Source organism: Hemicordylus capensis, chromosome 4 (assembly GCF_027244095.1).
Source record: "Hemicordylus capensis ecotype Gifberg chromosome 4, rHemCap1.1.pri, whole genome shotgun sequence".
Taxonomy (NCBI): Eukaryota; Metazoa; Chordata; class Lepidosauria; order Squamata; family Cordylidae; genus Hemicordylus; species Hemicordylus capensis.
The window spans coordinates 213,899,873-213,918,159 of record NC_069660.1 but is presented as its reverse complement, the minus strand read 5'-3'; the positions used below and the strand labels follow the sequence as shown (position 1 = coordinate 213,918,159).

Below are 18,287 nucleotides of genomic sequence, written 5' to 3'. Positions count from 1 at the left end.
ACCAGTGCAGTCAGTACAGGATTGGATATAAGATGTGCAGTCTGCTGCACCCCTGCCAACATTCTGGCAGCTGCATTTGAACCGACTGCAGTTTCCAAATTGTCTTTAAAATCCCCAAGGTTATTTTGCATCTCAAGCCTGGAAGATAATTTCCACACTCCCTTGATTTTTGGGGATTAGGCAAGGTATAATTTTTGAAAGGAGAGGCACCAGGGCTTCAGGCCTGTTTAGTCTTGAAGTCTTACCTCTGTTCTGCAAGCCTTTCTTACTAATCCTAGATGTGTAGTGTCTAGAGGTGGTCATTTACTGGGGAGGGGAAAGCCATCTGAAGTTCAGATTGAGCCCTAAAGCTTTGGACCGGTCACACTTTCTCAGTCTAATCTATCTCACAGGGTTGTTGTTAGGATCCAATGGACCATGCACATCACCCTGAACTCCTTGGAGGAAGAGTTGGATAAAAACCAAATATAGTAATATTAATAATGGGTGGGCAATACCATTCCAGCCCTTCCTTCCTTCCTTATTTATTTATTTAACTAACTAACTAACGCACACATTTCTGTACTGCTTATAACTCGTGTCTCTGGGTGCTTTACAATAAAAATACCACCAAAACAAAATTAAAACATTAAAACAATCTAAAATTTAAATCATGTTAAAAGTGTTAACTATTAAAATTGTAAATCTAATTAAAAGCCTGGGTGAACAGATGTGCCTTGACTAATCTTTAAAAAGTTGTCAGAGGTGGGGAGGCTCTTATTTCAACAAAGAGCACATTCCAAAGCAGCAACGGAGAAGGTCTATCCCTGAGAAGCTACCAGATAGGCTGGTGGCAACTGTAGACGAACTTCTCTGGATGATAATAGGCGGTGGGGATCATGGTGAAGAAGAAGTTCTCTTAAAAACCCAGGGCCTAAGCTGTTTAGGATTTTATAGGTTATAACTAGCACCTTGTATTTTGCTCAGAAACTTAGCAGCAGCCAGTGTAGCTCTTTAGGAACGTAGGAAACTGCCTGATACAGAGTCAGACCCTTGGTCCATATAGCTCAGTATTGTCTGCACAGACTGGCAGCAGCTTCTCCACAGTTACAGGCAGGAGTCTCTCTCTCAGCCCTAACTTGAAGATGCCAGGGAGGGAACCTGGGACCTTCTGCATGCAAGCAGGTAGGTGCTCTTCCCAGAGCGGCCCCATCCCCTAAGGGGAATATCTTACAGTCCTCACACATGTAATCTCCCATTCAAATGCAACCCAGGGCAGACCCTGCCTGGCTGCCGGATTCTGTACCAACTGCAGTTTCTGGACTACGTACAAAGGCAGCCCCACATAGAGCCCCACATATGATTAGAAAGGGAACACACATAAGCCTAATTTATAAGCCTAATTTATTTAAAAGAAATGCTGTACCTGGGTACTGATCATGGAAGCGCCCACCATCACGCAAGTGGTGTTTGCCTCCTCAAACAAACACTGCTGTAAGTGTGAGAGGCAGGCTGAGCAGGTGAGTGACAGGGCTGGAGCGGGACTTCCTGCCCCATTTGAGCTTACGTACCTGGGTACAGCTTCTCTTGAATAATATCTCAGTTAGGCTTAAGAGGGTGCCCATCGAGTTGTCCTTCTCGGCATGTCCCTTTATTGCATGGGGGGGCGTGTTTCACCCAAGTGACCTCTCTATGTGCATTTCTTCTTTTTCTTTTTATATTCTAAAGCCAGTGGAGGAGCTCTGAATATCTTCTCACATTCTTTCCAAACACACCCAAAGTATTCTTCCTGGGCAGAATGTAATTCCTCTTCTCCAGGGTGTTTTCCAGATTACACACTGCCATGTGTCCCATAAGTGCCCCTCCATATTGCCAGTGTTTTGACATCATGCTCGCTGTGCTGTCAGCAGGGTGCTGGCCGTATTTCCAATGCCTTGTTTCAAATTTTAATTATGCCTTATGGCCCTATAATGTGGTAATAGTGTTGCAGGAAGGTAGCTGTATTTTTCCATGGTAGGGAGGCTTGCAATGGAGTTTATGCGTTGCCGCATGTTGCAGTATGGACAGTCTCCCCCTCCACATGCTTGCTTCCTCTATCCCCTCGCCGTGGGGAGAGAAAGAGGCATGGAGAAATCTCTGCTTTCCCCTCCTTTCCTCCCCACAGATCCCAAACCCCACACCTCCCTCCTCTGCTTGCTTCCAATATAACTTGAGCTTGTCAACACAGAAGGGGAGGAGAGATGGAGGGGGAGGAAGGAGATCAGAGGGCTTTATTATTATTATTATTTTCCCCACCAGGGTTCTTTCTTGCATTCCCCTTTTAATTTGCTACTTTGGCCAGAGATTCATACTAGTGCAGCTGAGCAGATTTCTGAATCCAACCCTTTCTGGTGCACTTTTTACTGAAGAGGAAGCCCATTGAACTAAATCATTTACTTCTGTGCAATCCTACTTGCTTACTACAGGGCAAAGAACAGGTAGAGAGAACAGTCACTTACTTAAAAGGAAGCCCATTGAACTGAATCATGATTCATTTACTTCTGCACAATCCCACAGCCCTCACTGGAGGAGCACTCGCCTCCCCTCCGCCTCCTCCCTCCTATTTATATATTCATCAATTATTTATTTCTCTGGAGGCATGCCAGTTCCAGTCTTCCCCACTTCCTGGCTCGCCACAGGATCCCTTCCACCCCCACAAGCAGTTCCCTTCTTTTGTCACTCCAAAGGATCTCCTCACACACCCCACTTCTCCTCTTCTTCTTCTTTTTATATTTTTCCCAGGTTATTGCTTGCGCAAAACTGGAATGATGCAAGACAAAGTTAGATTTTTGCTTTGGAATGGTGTTTCCCCCTGCTGACGGATTTGTGCAAGGCAGCCAAAAAGTTACCAAAAAATTTCACATCACCCCCCCCACACACACACAACTCCATTGGCCCGAACAGAGCAGGACGGGCAGATAAATGTATTTCAATGAGAAAATGGACAGTCCTGCCTTGAAAACACATGGCAACGGACGGAAAATATGAATGGCCACCAGCCTACAATGAAGCAGTGAATAACGCTTTACTCTCGGTTTTAAATCGTTGCACTATTCTGTCACACTTTGCAATGCTTTACCCTTTGCAAATCTCATAGTCCAGAAAAAGCCCTGGTATCTCTTTGAAACCATATCATGCTTGTGTTTATTTACTTGCCACATTTGCATTCCACTCAAATGAGTGGCCCTGAGATAGATTAGGGTGAGAAAAAGCTAGTGGCCCTAGATCACCTAGTGAGCTTTATGGCTGAGTGGAGATTTTCAGACTTTCCAGCTGCAACCACCAAATAACCCTTTTAGAATGCATCAGGTTGTCTCTTTCTTGTATACAGAAATAAGATATGTTCCATGATGCTTTTTAAAGGAAGTATGCCATGTATTGGTCTCTTATATATGGATTAGCAATTCTGGGAGTTAGAACTGGGAATGCTAAAAGAATTAAAAAAAAAAAACAACTATGGCCATTTCGACCTTTGAATCCATGTAATTTTGAACTTTTAGTTTGTAGACATGTTATCTTGCATGTGCCTGATGTAATCTCCGCCCCCCCCCAAGTCCTTCTTTTCTTTTTCTTTTTTTTAAAATTTGGCTGGGGAGGGAGAAGCACTATACTGACTGTGATGGCTTTTGTACTCCACCCCATGCCTTTGGAAGAGTGAATCCTAATGGATTGCCGTTGTCATGCAAGAAATGTGAATGTACTGAACCATTAGTTTAGTATTTTTGAAATATTCCATGGATCCCTTCTACCTGATGCATTGCTCTAAGTTTATTTTGTCTGATGTATGAGGCAAGATTTTTCTGCCCCCCCATTTCTCTTTCATCCATTACTATTTATCATAATTGTTCTTTATGAGAAATCATTCTTAGTTTTTCCAATATAAACAGCTGTCTGTAGTAAGTGTGTTGTAGTAATGTGGCACAAAGAGAGTCAATTTTACTTTAACATTCGGGGTTCTGGAGGCCATTCCTCTTCTTGTATCTGGACAAATTGGTTTCACAAATTGTTAGTCCAGGCCTTGGTAAATTTTCTTTAGATCTAGGAGCCAGCCTAGAAGTTTAGGGGTCAGAGCAGTGGTGGATTAATGGAGAGGCAGAGTAGGCATTTGCCTATGGCGGCAAAATTTGAGGAGCAGCAAATTTTGCCCCTCCTCAAATTTTGCCTCCCCTCTCTGTGGGCAGCAGTGGCTGTAGCAAGCGTAGAGTGGGCAAGGAGAAAGTTCCCCCCTTTTACCTTTAAAAAAAAAAGGCAACCCTTTTTTGTTTAAGGTAAAAGGGCAGCCAAAAGCTTCATCTGCCACTGGGTTAGACAACAGACATTTGACAAAATTACCAGACTTAGTGCCTGACACTGTAGAGGGGGAGGATAACTAGGCTTCTCTTCATCCCCTCTACAAGTAACATACTTAGAACAGACACAAGGTTGGCTAGGACAAATAAATATTCTATTAAATAACTCCACCTTTGCATATCCTAATCTAGGTGCCACAGTTACATTTCTAGGGGCCATGCCTCCCTGGCACCCGAGATTTGTCAAGCCCTGTATTAATTGCTTTTGCTGCAGGAGAGAAGAATCTTGCTGTCAGTGACAGATTTGTTCCCCGCTCCAGCCATGCACATTAAAAGGCAACAGAGGTACAGTGGGGAAGGCTCAGCCTATTAAAATGTCAAGGGGAAAAACATTAACATTTTCTTACCTTTAAAAAAAAAAGCCTTCTCAGAATGGTGTAAAAAACTTTGGGAAGTTGATGCAAGATCATTAACACCAGTCAATATGTGTTAGTGACATTCGGCATGACATTCCAAGTCACAGAAGAAAAAGCCCAATAATAGGTGCCAACAGGAATTTATTAAACAAAAGACTTCACATATGCTAAGATTTTCAAGACTCCTTCAAAGAAAAGGTCAATTTTAAAAAACAGTGCCTTATTCCGAAGGATAACCACTACACACTGCATTTGCTGAATGACAAAACATGGTCGTTGGTAATTTCTCTATAAGGCATGTGTTAGCTGAGTGAGGGAAGGACATTTGGACCATCCCTGGTAACAACTGAGTAATTCCTATGTGTTCCTTTTGTCTGAAAAGGCCTATACAAAGTTGCTGTGTTGTACCCAAATACTAAGAGGTGGGGGAAAAGGCACAGTGGAATAATTGCTTTGATTAGGTCTACTTTTGCTTTGGGTTGTACTATTATATGAACATATGAAGCTGTTCATATGACAGACTGCTTGTCCATCCAGCTCAGTATTGTCTACACTTAGTGGTAGTGGCTCTCCAGGGTTTCAGACAGGGGTCTTTCCCCGATTCATCTGGAGATATCAGGAATTGAACATGGGGTCGTCTGCCTGTAGGGCAAATGCTTTGCCATTGAGCGACAACTAGGGATGTGCACAAAATGGGATTTGTGTTACATAGGAACATAGGAAGCTGCTATATACTGAGTCAGATCATTGGTCTATCTAGCTCAGTATTGTCTACACAGACTGGCAGCAGCTTCTCCAAGGTTGCAGTCAGGGATCTCTCTCAGCCCTATCTTGGAGATGCCAGGGAGGGAACTTGGAACCCTCTGCTCTTCCCAGAGTAGCTCCATCCCCTGAGGGGAATATCTTACAGCAGTCACACTTCTAGTCTCCCATTCATATAAAACCAGGGTGAACCCTGCTGAGCTAAGGGACAAGTCATGCTTGCTGTTCCAAGCTCGGAAGGGAATGCAAATGCCCAGAATGTTCCGTTGGAACAACTGATGGTTGAGCCAGTTGTTCTGATGGAATGAGCTTGGAACGTTTTGAGTGTTCTGAGAGACATTTTGGAGACCTCCCCCCCCTCCCTTGCTGACTGGTTTTGGCCCTGTCTTCTAATTGGCTTGTGATATTCTTGCTTCTTGGTTGGCTTGTTAGTATACAAATCAAGTTGATTTCTATGATAACAAGCCAACCAAGAAGCAATACATTTAATTGATAGCCCTCCCCTACCCCAGGTGTGTTGCAACTCTTAGATTCCGGTGCAAATAGCATCTTAAGTTTATCTGGAAGTGTGTGTGTGTGCATGTGCAAATGCGTGCACACATGTCTCATGCACAAGAGCACAGTTATTTCCTTTCTAAAAAGAATAGATAAAGCACTCATGTTCTGTCTTTTTCATTTTCCAAGCAAGTTATCTACCTAAGCTATACACCTAATACAACTACACAACCTTTTAAATAAACTACTGCTTTCATTTACTTCTGTTTTTTAAAGCCATCATGCAATTGCTGATTTTGGTTTCATTGAAAAAGAAAGACAATGAGGCAGGAACAGTAATGAATCTCCTGAACTTGCCACCTTCTGGCTCTCTTCATATCCCTTTAATATTAGTTTGATTTTATAAATTAAGTTGGTGACATTCTCCATCCCTTTATTTCCATTCTAGGAAAAGCTTCACCTACTTAATTTCTTCATGTCATGTTATTAGAAGCACAGGAACAGGGACAGAAGAGGAACCAATTTATTATCTCTCTCTCTCTCTCTCTCTCTTCCTTTCTAAGCTGCCTGTGTATATTTGTTTTCTTTGTAGGGAAAATAAAATACTACTACTAATAATAATATAATAATAAGAAATAATAATAATAATTATTATTATTTCTTAAGCACTTAAGAAACAAGCACTACCTTGTATGTGTTAATTTTGATAAATGTATTAATTTTAACACATACAATTAACACTGGCAAGCCCCTAGCAAGGAATGAAAATAGAGCAAGAGAGGTGTTCTCTCAAATCATAGCTAATTAGGGAAGGCCTGGGAGGGGAAAAGGTGCTGCCAAAGAAAATGGAGGAAGGCAAGTATAATCCTTGGTCAAGAAAAAAGAGTGTGGTTTTTGAAGAATGTAATGCTCCAGGAGGAGGATTATAAAGAGAAATTAAAGAAGAAAGTTGAAAAGGAGAAATGGAATATAAACATTTAGAAGTAAGTAGTAGACTTTTAAATTGGAGATGGTAAGGACAAGGAAGCCAGTGTAAAAATAAAAATAAAAAGAGGAGAAACACGGTCCTATTTACAGGCAATAAACATTAGATGAGTTGAGGATATTAGTGGTTTTAGATGGGGTGAAGGAAGATCAACAAGAAGTTACAATAATCAAGTCTTGATATAATAAGATAGGAAACAAGAGTGGAAGACAGCATCTTCAGAAAGAAAAGAACACATTTTAGAAATACTGATGTTAATAGTGACATGATTAAGAAAGGTCTTCATTCTGCAATGTAAAGGACAAAAAAGAACAATCACATACAAATTCCTATCATGTGGAATAGGGAAAATTGAAATACCATCCAGAGTTAAAGGAACTGAAGAAGAAGCATAAGCTTAAGAAAGTGATAAGGCATCCAAGAAGATACTAACAGAAGGATTAGCAATTGATGATGGGGTAAGATCAGGAACTAAAAAATATGTGTATGTCATCAACATAAAAATAATGGATACCAAAAGAACGTTTAAGAGGCCCAAGTGGCAGCAGATAAAGAGTAAAAAGAAGGGGTTTCAGTACAGAACCCAGAAGAACACCAACATATTGAATAAATAAAGCTAAGAAGGACCCATTGATAGAAACGGTGTTAGAGTGGTGGAACAGATAAGAAAACCACACAAGAACAAGATCCCAGAAATCAGGTTTATGCAAAGATGACAGAATGGTATGATAAATGGTATAATTATTAGCAGCAATCAATGAAGCCATATGAATTATTATAAGAAACTACAATGGAGAAATCTGGAATACTATCACATAACTTGTGGGGTTGTCAACTTTTTTGTAGCAGAGATTCCTGTGCCTTTAAGAGTTTTAGGTAAAGCTTTAATTAAGAAGGTGGAACTTTTCATAGCATGGAGAGAAATATTATTACCTGCTAATCTATTGCTAAATAACTTAAATGCATACATACTGACAAGGGCTGGTCCAAAACTTGGCGACATTATTCTCATGTTTGAAACAGAAGTGTGCATACTCCTTTCTCCCCCTCCCGCCCCAGATAGTTATATACACAGCCTACTAATATGGAAACTAAGTTCAATTTTGGACAATATGAAGAAGTACAGGAAACAGGAAGTTTAAAGCATGGATAGTTCCTGTGAGCCCCCCCCCCCTCCAATTATCTGAAGCTTTCACAAAGTCACAATGACTGCCAGAAGCAAGGTGAGAAAATCAGAAAAAGACAGTGACAGAAAAAGCAAGTGTTTGTAAAAGTGACTTGAATTGGGTACCTCCCAAGAAAACATTGAGAAGTAGGTTCCTGCTATTATAAATATGTCCTTGGGTTGTATATGCATAAAATATAAATTAAAAGATGCTTTATTTCTTTTTTCCTTAAAAAAAAAAGATAGATGAGGAAATGATTTTTTTCTCCCTGTCAAGATCAATTTCTGTGGTTTTATTAGGTTTCTACTTGTGGGCAGTTAAGGTCAGACTTTGGCCCGTTGAGTACAAACAGCTTTTGGGAAAGACTATAACAAGTCATTTGTGTAACTGACAAAAAGTATTTTTAGCTTTTAAAATCAAATCCTGGCTATTTAGTTTCACAGACGTTGGCTGCTTGCCAGTTATGCTTGCTGTACATTACTGTTTGTAGTATATAGTTGTGTTGCATCACTACTGGACAGACCAGTAATGCTAATGGTTCGTTAGCAATGTCATGGATATTTAGTAAGCCAGTAGCTTAAGAGTTGTATAGCCTGTTCGTTAATACATTTTCTTGGAAGTAAATGCCATTGACTTTGATAGATTTAATACAAGCTAAGTATTTTTAGACACCGAGCATCTCTGTGCTTAGTAGGTCTTTGCCTTTGGGTTATAGAATAGGATTGTCTTTTCCAACTATATGATTCCAACTATAAGCAGTGCAATCCTAAGCAGTTTATGCAGAAGTAAGCTCCACTGAATTCAATAGGACTTCCTCCGTTATATGTGTGCTAAAGGATTTCAAACTTTATTACTGGTCAAGTACCTGCATTCCCTGTCTTTGACTATGATCAATCTGCCATTAAAAAAAAAGTATTTTCCATTTTCTTTAACAATATATAACAAATTTTATGTATAACATTTCATCACACACAGAATAATTAATATTCATTATCTCAGTTATGTATATGTTGAATACTATTATTTATGACCTTTTCATAATACAAATAAGACTGTTAATTGACTAGGTTTAGATATAACATGAAATCCTGGTTTGCATACTTGAGCCTACCCCAAAGTTGTTTCATCTGAAGCCAACAAAACCAAGATCTGAAACCATTATGTAAATTGGTTTGCAAACCATAGTTCATGCTACATGTGTTTTTCTGTTATGTCTGAATTCATAGACCATTGACAAACCACAGTTAGGGCTCTTACTCTAATTCAAGAGATTGCTGCATCAAAGAGATGGGAGTGAACATGGATTCATGGAACTTAGTTCTGAGCAGATGGGAAACAAAAACAGATGAGTAATTCTAAACCATGGCCTGCCAGTTGTACACTTGCAAGCTCAAATCATGATGCAGATATTTAACCATGGTTAGCACAAACCATGGTTTTGCATTATGTCCAGTGTCTCAGATGTTCAGAATATCAACTGAGCATTGACATAGTTCTGTTCAAATAATAAGAATGGACCATGAAACATTGTGTTCATGTTCTAGTACAGACTTGGATATGTTGATCCATATCCATCTTTATTTGTTTGTATTTCTCTATATAAACAGCTTTAGGAACTTTTGTTGAAAAGCGTTATATAAATATTCATCATTGCCGTATTATAGCTGGATTTGATTTTATTCCTGTAAATACTGGGCAGTATTCAGATTAAGTTAATCATGGCTAAGTCTCAATGAAATTAATGCAACTTCAATCTGACATGACTAACTTGTTCAGTGGCCGCATTCACACGTAACACAGAACTGCAGGTCCAGTAGACCCATGGTTCCACTCCCCACCCCCACTTTCCTGTCCGAATTTGGACTTAACGGAGAGCAGGGAGCCTGCAGTCAGCGAGACTTCAGAGAGGAGGGGAAACTGGCTATGTGGGCTTCCTTCTTGCATGAAGGACAGCCTGCACAGCCAATCATGGCTGGAAAGAGGGAGGAGCTTCTTGCCTCAGTTCTGGTCACAGCGAACACAGCCTGCAGTTCTGAATTCAGGAATAACACAGACTGCATTTAACCTCGGGTGGGGGCGATGAAACTCACTATAACCCGAGGGTTCAGATTGGAGTTCCAAGAAGAAAACCTTGGTTCGGTCACCTCACAGTACTGGAGTTTCCTGTACTCGGATGTGCAGTTTTGGCAACCTCTGGCCCTTTAAATTCCGGTTCTGCATTATGTGCGAATGCGGCCACTAATTTCAATGGTGTTTAGTCATGACTAACTAATCTGGATGCTGCCCATTAAATGGATCCTAGGTCTCATTGCAAGTATAAGTATCTACTTTACTTTCCAATAATTATCTTTAAAATGTTTACTCATATTACTTATACACTACACTTTTTTCATGCAGTTATCAATAGATGTGATTGCTTTTCTTCCCCTGTTCAGACAAGAACTTTTCCAGTAGCTATCTATCTACAGTATACTATCTGTTCTCAATATTTTGAAAACTTTCCCAGTAGATCTTCTGTTCTCAATATTTTGAAATAATATCTGAAGTAAAGCTCAATAGTATCATCAGAGGAACAGCCTGCCTGCTATTTTATATCTTTTTGTAGAACTGTTTCAACAAAATACCTGTAACAAGAAGAGATTCTTGATATGATGAATATTTATATACTGCTTTTCAACAAATTTCCCAAAGCGGTTTACATAGATAAAAATAAATAAAATGGCTCCCTATCCCCAAAGGGCTCACAATCTAAAAACAAACAAACATGAGACGGACACCAGCAACAGCCACTGGTGGGATGCTGTGCTGGGGTTGGATAGGGCCAGTTGCTCTCCGCCTGCTAAATAAAGAGAATCACCGTTTTTAAAAGGTGCCTCTTTGCTCAGTTAGCAGGAAAGCAGTTAGTAGGAAGGCAAAGTCAGTATCCCTTGATCTCTTGGTGTTCATTGCTTTGGACCTAACTTTCCAAAGCATTTGGCTCCTTGAGCAAAGAAGTTTTGGCATAATATTAGGGAGAATATTCAGCTTTTCCCAGCATTAAACAAACCACTTTGGACCAAGCCCCAAATGGAGCTCTGACCATTTATTTTTTTATTGCGTACATTCATATCCCATCTTTGCAGTTCCAAAGAAGGCTCCAGGTAGCTTCTGGGGAAGGACCCTTCTGATTCCTGTTGATTCTTGACAAGTGCATGGTACATGTGTGGTAATGTGCACAGCCATTACATCCAGTGGAAGGTCTGTGTTCACTTCCTATATGCATATCCAGCCATCCTGCTCCTTGCTAAGGCAACTCATGGAGGCTACTGCTGCTGAAAGCATGAATCAACTACATTCTTGGCCTGGAGATAATGGTCTGGATGTCTGGATCCACATATGGAAGGTGTGTATGGGCCTCCACATGGGCAGATAATTGCCATGCATTTTTCTATTTCTGAGGGCTTGTAGGGAAGGGGAAGACAATTCCATTGAAACCCATCAGGATCCTCTTCTACTTGCGGAGCTGCTTATGCAGGAAGAGATATTGTGCCCTAAATCATGTATTAATGTATATACAAGGTGGAAGTAATTTGTTCATATTGCTCTTGATTAAATATGTTAAATACATTTCATTAACATTTTAAATTTAAATAACTTTAAATATGTTAGACTACTTATACTTTAATTCTTGCTATTGATATGCCATTTCCCCCCACCACACACATGTGCTCTTAGGCCCACAAATTTAAAAATGTCTCACTGTCAACCTAATTTCCATTCACATTGCTGTTCATTGGCTTACACAGCTTTCTGATTGCCTACAGGTTTGCTCTTAGTTAACGTGCAGAATTTGAGTGTCATTATTTAGCTTGCTAAAGATGCCAGGCCTGTGTCTTATTGGTAGGTATTATCATTATTGACTTGTTCAGTGAAAATAACTGTTACATTTTACTAAGGTTACCTTTTTCTCAGCGCATTCATTCTGAAAAATATAGAGTTATTTTATATCTTGCTTGAATACAGACCTGTTTTCCTCACTGCTTTAAAAAAACCTCATTTTTAATAGTGCTGTGAGCTACTAAACAGCTGCTGTGGTGCACCCATTGATTATACCTTTGACACATCAGTAGAATCAAGGCAAACCTGAAATAAAGTATGTGTGTGTGAAGTAAATCCCTGCTCTACGGAGGCTCCCAGATCATCTTTGCCAAAAATTATTTCTTTGAGGTTCAAAATAAATAATTGCAAAGAGAAAATACTTTGCCTCAGGAATGTGCCAGCTGTCAGACACTTTCAAAAATATCTAAATTACTCTATTTTCCATATGCCTCTGTGTTTTTATCAGGAATAATGTCTCTGTTTTTTTAATCAGGATGGATCCTTAAGTGCATCTTAGTTTTGTGAATTAAGATGTTGATGTTGGACCTTTGCTTTAGCACTGTTTATCTCAGCAGAAGTCCTAGTGATTGATTGTCTCTGGTAGCTTGCTAAATTGTCTCTTTGTATTTGTAGGATTATAATAATTATCAGCTCAGCTGTCTAAAATGGTGGATTCAGGAGACCATGAAATACAATCCAGAGAAAGTAAAGGGCATTTAAGTCCTATCAGTTTTTGCCTCAGAACTGGACATTTGTTGAGCCACTGGTCAAGCTAGGAAAAATGTAGATATCTACCACCAAGCATCTGGAAAAATGTCAATTCAGGATAGAAAACTGCAGTATTTAGTGTTTCCCTCCAGTTTTATTTGTTGTCTTATCAAATGTGCATTGCCGCTTTCCCTGAAAATGGATATTTAAAGGGAAAAGCAAAGCAATCAGTTCTCTCCTTTATAGTCTTTTCAACATTTCAAAATCCAAATCAAGCCATTATACCTTGTGATTATGAACCAACAGCTTTTTTCTCTGGGCTTTGAGTGTGAGGAAAATATAAAACCTAACTTGATAACGGTTCATACTTCGCTTAGAAGTTTTGGTAAGAACTTCTTGATCCAATTATAAAATTGTTTTCAAAAATTTAGGTGCTTACTTTGGGCATAGAATTATTAATTTTTTGTAGAGGGAAAAATAATTGTCTCCAATGCAATGTAAAATGTAAATATGAGTCTGGGTGGGTGTGATACATATGTTGTGATCCAGATAATGTGATTTGATTCCATTGTGTACACACAAAAATGTGCAGTTTTGGTTCATGGGAGGCAGGTCATGGAGGTGAGACGATGCAGAAATTTGACCTTAATTGCACAGGCCTGTATCATGCTGTAGTAAATAATGCCTATGTTTGCGGGCTGGTTCAGACATCACACTGAACCATGGTTAAATCTTGGTTCAGCATAATGTCTCCAAACCTCAGTTATTCCCAGCTTTTGGGAATTGCAACTAGTTTCAGAAATAATTGTTTTCCATCTCAAAGTGTGTTCTAGTACTTCTGAGCTTGCTCCATAGTATAGAAGAGTTCCAGTACTGCACAGCAAATCTTTGCAGGCTATCATGTTGCTGCAGTTCATACTGCTTGTTTCATACCAACTTGCCAATGCTAAGTAAAGAGCTGGTAGCAATTGCACCATGAAGGAAGAGAATGGGACTTAAGAATATACGAAGCTTCCTTATACCATGTCAGACTGTTAGTCCATCTAGCACAATGTTGTCTACAATAACTGGTAGAAACTCTTCAAGTTTTTAGATGGGAGTCTTTCTTCTAAACTGCCTAAGTTTAATTGTGTGCAAACAGTTTGAACTTTTGGATATGTATCTGTGTATGTTGTGCTGATTCAGCCCAAACTGCTGATAAATGTGGTTTAAAATAATGCAGTGCTCTTGTTACATAACCAAATGTGGTATTAAAAGGGCTTGCCTGAACATCAGTAGAGATTTTGATGCATTAAATTAGCTAATTGACCTTGGTTTTTAGATCTGTCAGCCTGGCATCTTTTTACCAGCTCTGAATAAATTAAATAATCTCTAAGAACTTGTTTTTACTATTTCACCATGATTTATTCCTTTTTATATAAACAGAACTAGCTGTCAGTGCACACTAAGAGCATTTTACATGGCTGAAATTGCTAAAACACCTGTAGGTGTCCACAAAATATTTGTTAGACTCATAAAGCACTTTACACTATCTTCAGGGGTGGGCAGACAAGGCTTCTGGGAGCAACTCCCACCCCCACACACTCATGAGCTGAAATACAAAATAGTGTCTTGGGGAGGTGGAGCTAGTCACAAAATAGCAGCTTGTACCAGGGGTGTTGCTGTAATTGAGTAGATAGGTTCAAATAAACCAGACCCCCACCCCAGCTCCTGAGGGCCTCCTAATTCCCCCCTCCCTATTTTCATCATTATCTCCTTCACTTCGAGGGGCTGCTGGGGAGAAGAGCGAACACGGGCCCCCTCTCCCCTAGCGATGGTCCTGGCTTTTACAAAAAATTACATTAACAGAAGAAGAGATTTAATGTCAGAACCGCTGAATTCCAGAATAATTTTGCTGCAGGAAGGAAGCAGGACAGGTTGCTTTGTGAGGAAGAAACTGGAGAGGGATTAATGGCAGAGAAAGTCAAAGCAACCCGGAGTGCCCCAAAGAGAGAGATTCAAAATGGTGTGGTCGTGCCCCCATTCAGCTATTGCAAATCAGATTTGCAATATTGGCTGGAAGGGATGAGAGGGGAAAGCAAGCCCAAACACCCAGAGAGCTACTTCAGTTAAGCCTGGGAGCTAACCGTAGCTCCTGAGTTACCTAATAACTGGCCCTGGCCTAGCGTAATGCATTTGTAATGGAAAAGTGCTGTTCAGTGTAGTGCAACATCCAATGCACTAAACAGGTTGCATTTGATGCCTAATGTTTTAATGTATAGCTGCACCTCAGACTCTCCTCATGTTAATTAAATCACCACTGTGCCATTCACATGTATTGATTTAGCTACCTCTATTTTTCCTTTTTCTCTCTTGGCAAGAATGCTGGATAGCTTTCTTGCTAGAAATGAGTGTTCACTGCCTCGCATGCTGCCAATACAATGTGAAATGTTAAGTAGTCGCAGGCAGCGATAATAGAAGGGCAAGTAATGTGTGTTGCTGATCCTTCTCTTTCCCTGTGGAGGTCTGCAACCTTAGGAACCTATTAAACCTCAATTCTGTAATTGCCAGATTGAAGGACTTACCACTAGAGAATGCAGTTGGTTGCTTGCTGAAAACCCAAACTAAGACATGGCTCAGTTAAAAATAGAGGCAGAAGCTGTTACCTAGCTTTTATGGACAGTAAGCGTATTCCTTATGGGAAAGGGCTCAAGTAGCAAACTCCTGTAGCTTAGGTGTAGCTGATGTTAGACTTCAAGTAAGGAGGTATTGTCTGCGGCCTTCTTAGTAACCTGAGAAAGCCCAGCTTTTTTTAAAATTCTCCCCCCACCTGCAAATTTCCCACCCACTCAAACAAAAAAATAAGGGTGGTGGTAGTGATATACATAAAATGCAAAAAGGGCATGAAAAACATCTAAAGTGCTGCCCCCCCCCCGCATTTCCTAGTTTTGAAGGCCATTTCACAATTTGTAACTAACTTCACAAGCCAGTTCAGCTGAGGAGGCATTTGCCAGGAGTGCAATACTGTTCCTAGTAAAGTTAACTGCACAGCGCTCCTGTTCATTTTATTGGAGCAGGATTGTTATTAGAGTGATGAATGGATAAGGTTCTGTGTTGATGGTTACTACTTGTTTCTGTGGTAGCTGATACTGTTTTACCTAAGCAGACAGACTATCACTTGATGGTTGCAGTTATCATGTGACTCAGCCTTGCATTTTTCATATTTGGTCCTAACGATTCCAGAACGTGAATACTGCAGAATAAAAATGGACTACTTCTACCAGTTGTGATTTGTGAACCAGAATGTTCAGGCACAGGATAGGCAGATTAAGTTCTTTGTGTGGAACTAAATCAGGATCACGCAATGTGTAATAATATGGCAAGCCAAACACTGCCCACCAGTCACTTTTTGTGGTCTTTCAAAGGCTCATTAAACATAGTTTTGCTGCCTGGGGCTGCAAAAGCAAGAGGCTTTGAAGCACTTGGAAGGTGATGGTTCTTGGCTAGTGGATTCTGTTAAGTTTGGTGGGTCACAAGTTGTATAGGCCTGAACTGAATATTCACATTAGCAGTCCTATTCCAGGTTACGGTATTTTCCCCTTTGGCGCTGAATGGATTGCACATTTTGGCTGCGGCCATCATTAATCTAGACCAGGGCTCCTTGTCTGTATTTATCAGATGCATGTTCTCAAGCAGGGGTAGGCTGCGGGTAAATCAAACTTGCTGGTGGATCTTAAGGTGATTTGTGGAAGATCAGCAAAGGTTTCCTGCTCCCAATTATTTAAAACCAGAAACAGCAAAAATTGGGCTGCTGCAACAAGGAAGGTTGGTGGGGGGGAGGGAGTGGATTTTGGTGTGAGTGAGCTCAGTTCTGGCACTTAAAACAAATTTCTGGGTTGAGCACATGTTCTAATCCACCACATTTCTTGATCCCAAGTGTACATTCCTCCCCAGAGCTACTATTTTGCACCTGACTCCTTAAAAATTTTTTTTTTTATTTATGGTTAGGTTTTTATACTACCTTTCATTAAAAGAATCTCAAGGCAGTTTATAAAATATTTAAAACAATATAAAACTATAAAACCGTTACACAATAAAAATATTAAATTGGAATATAAAAATATACATCCATTTTTAAAAAAACATACACCATAAGACCATAAAATACAGAGCAGCAGCAACAAAAACCATATCAAAGCCTGGATAAAAAGCCAAGAATTCACAAGCCTTCTAAAAACTGTGATGGAGACTGAGGAGCAGATGCCCACCAGGAGAGCATTCCAAAGACTGGGGGCAGTAACTAAGTAGGCCCTGTCCCATATGCACAACAGCTGAGCCTCCCTCATTGTCGGCATGCGGAACAGAGCCCCTTCCAATGACCTTGTCAAGCAGGCAGCAACCCTTGGGAGCAAGCAGTCCCTCAGATATCCAGGGCCCAAACAGTTAAGGGCTTTAAAGGTCAAAACCAGCGCCTTGAATAGGACCTGGAAGCAAATTGGCAGCCAATGTAGCTCTTTGAAAATGGGTGTAATATGATCCCAGTGGGCAGCTCCAGATAGAATCAATCCTAGCTGCCACAGTTTCTACTAGCTGCAGTTTCCAAATATTCTACAAGGGCAGCACCATGTAGAGTGCAGTTCAGAAATCTAACCATGACATGATGGGTAACTGTGGCCAGATCTGCCTTCTTGAGAAGGGTACGCAGCTGCTTACTAGCTGAAGCTGCGCAAATTAACCCCTGGCCACCGCCTCCACCTGAGCTTCCAAAAGCAGAGACGGATCCAGTTATACCCCTAAGCTGCACACCTGTTCTTTCAAAGGGAGTGCAACCCCTTCCAGAACTGGCAGAGTTCCAACATCCTGATTGATTTTATTAGCATGAAGGGCAAGGGTCAAGAGTGCACAGAGTCACCCGCACACTGCCCAGGATCTTGTCCACATCTTCTGGCTGCACTAATGGAAAAGAACCAAACACAATAGGACCAGATGGTACCCAAGGCATATCCAGTGGCACTGTCAAAACCCTGGAGGCAAGCGATTTTATCTGCAAAGTGACATGCAAACTGATCACAATGGGCTGTAGATGGTTCCTCTCCCATCATAAGAACATAAGAAGAGCCCTGCTGGATCAGGCCCAAGGCCCATCTAGTCCAGCATCCTGTTTCGCACAGTGGCCCACCAAATGCTGCTGGAAGCCACAGGCAGGAGTTGAGGGCGTTCCCTCTCTCCTGCCATTACTCCCCTGCAACTGGTACTCAGAGGCATCCTGCCTTTGAGGCTGGAGGTGGCCCACAGCCCTCCAACTGGTAGCCATTGATAGACCTCTCCTCCATGAAGTTATCCAAACCCCTCTTAAAGCCATCCAGGTTGTTGGCTGTCACCACATCCTGTGGCAGAGAGTTCCACAAGTGGACCACGTGTTGTGTGAAACAGTACTTCCGTTTGTTGGTCCTAGACCTCCTGGCAATCAATTTCATTGAGTGACCCCTGGTTCTAGCGTTGTGTGAGAGGGAAAAGAATTTCTCTCTTTCCACTTTCTCCACACCATGCATGATTTTATAGACCTCTATTATGTCTCCCCGCAGTCGTCTTTTTTTCTAAACTAAATAGC

The 18,287-nt window shown here is 40.8% G+C and overlaps 1 protein-coding gene across 1 annotated transcript in view; it reads left to right on the top strand.

The window, feature by feature from the left end:
• The window catches only part of GFOD1 (glucose-fructose oxidoreductase domain containing 1), a 93,252-nt gene that overhangs the window by 1,648 nt on the left and 73,317 nt on the right, over positions 1–18,287 (top strand). The gene's annotated exons all lie outside the window — the stretch shown is intronic.